Raw genomic sequence first — 1,358 nt, forward strand, 5'->3', positions numbered from 1 at the left:
AATTTCAGTCAGTGTATATTTAATTTCTGACTGGTCCTTTTCCATTTTTTTTTTTTTTGCATTTTCATTAAGATCCTTGAAGGTCTCACTAAGTTCCTCAGAGGTTCGTAGAAGATTCTTGAGTAGCCTTATAACTGTGGTTCTGAACTCTATGTCCTCCATTAGTTTGCTGTCCTCCATTTCTTTCATTTGTGACATGTTTCTTTGTCTTCACAATTTTGGCTGACTGCAAGGACCCACTGTGTCTATAAGAAGAACTGCTGTGCTGGAGATACCCTTATACAGTAGGACTTGCTTCATTGGGGTTTTGGTGCTCACTGAGTCTGCTTCTTGAGTGTGTCCCTTATAGATGTGAGGAGTTGAAATCTAGTATCTGACTTGGAGTACCCTGGCTCCTGGATCTCCAAGTCAACCACTGTGTGGGTCCACCCAGCAGGGGCTACAGCAATATCAACAGATTTCTCCTCTTTGTTTGGAGTTTGGAAGTTTTGGAGCTCTCTGATTCATTGTAGTTTGTTAGGCTGTAAAAGTGCAGGTGCCTCCTTTGTGCCACCGAGCACAGCTTGGGAGGGGATGTAAATTGAGTGGGGGGTGGTGGTCTCAGAGAGTCCTCAGGGTGGAGCAAACAGCAATGGTGTGGTCAGCGACCCTGCGACTCTGACTCCAAAACTCCCTGAGTGCCGCGCGCCCCCACAGCAACAATGATCACTGCGAGCAGCTCTGTGAGAAAGTCACCCTTGCTTTCCGACCCGCTGCAAGACAGTCCCATTTCTCCCCGTAGGAGTCTGTGACCTCAGCATCTCGCTGTAAATGAGTTCAGTGCTTTCGAGAGCTTGTCCCCTTCCGATTGAAAAAAACCCGCACCAATGTGCAGCAGCCTCCCACGCGCCTCCGTACCTCTGTTCTTGACGCCTCTCCCCTCCTACTCGGACAAATGTGCTTTTTTCTTTCCTTCTAGTTATAGAATTTCCACTCGGTCAGCTTTCCTATGGTTCTGGATGATAGCTGTTTTGTCTTATAGTTGTGCCCCACCCCTGCTCTAGAATGACAATAGTAGTTGAGAAGAGTCCAATTGGTCAGCTTTCCTATGGTTCTGGATGATAGCTGTTTTGTCTTATAGTTGTGCCCCACCCCTGCTCTAGAATGACAATAGTAGTTGAGAAGAGTCCAATTTGATATTGAGGAACTCTCACAGCAGTGACGCCATGAGTTATATGCAGGAGGCCATGAACTATAGGGTCATTTCTGACTTTTCTTTTCTTTTTTTTTTATTGCTTAAAGTATTACAAAGAGTATTACATATGTCTCCTTTTTTTCCCCCCTTGCCATTCCCCCGGCCTCCCCTCCCCCCCACGTTC

Source organism: Myotis davidii, unplaced genomic scaffold (genome assembly GCF_000327345.1).
Source record: "Myotis davidii unplaced genomic scaffold, ASM32734v1 scaffold992, whole genome shotgun sequence".
Classification (NCBI taxonomy): domain Eukaryota; kingdom Metazoa; phylum Chordata; class Mammalia; order Chiroptera; family Vespertilionidae; genus Myotis; species Myotis davidii.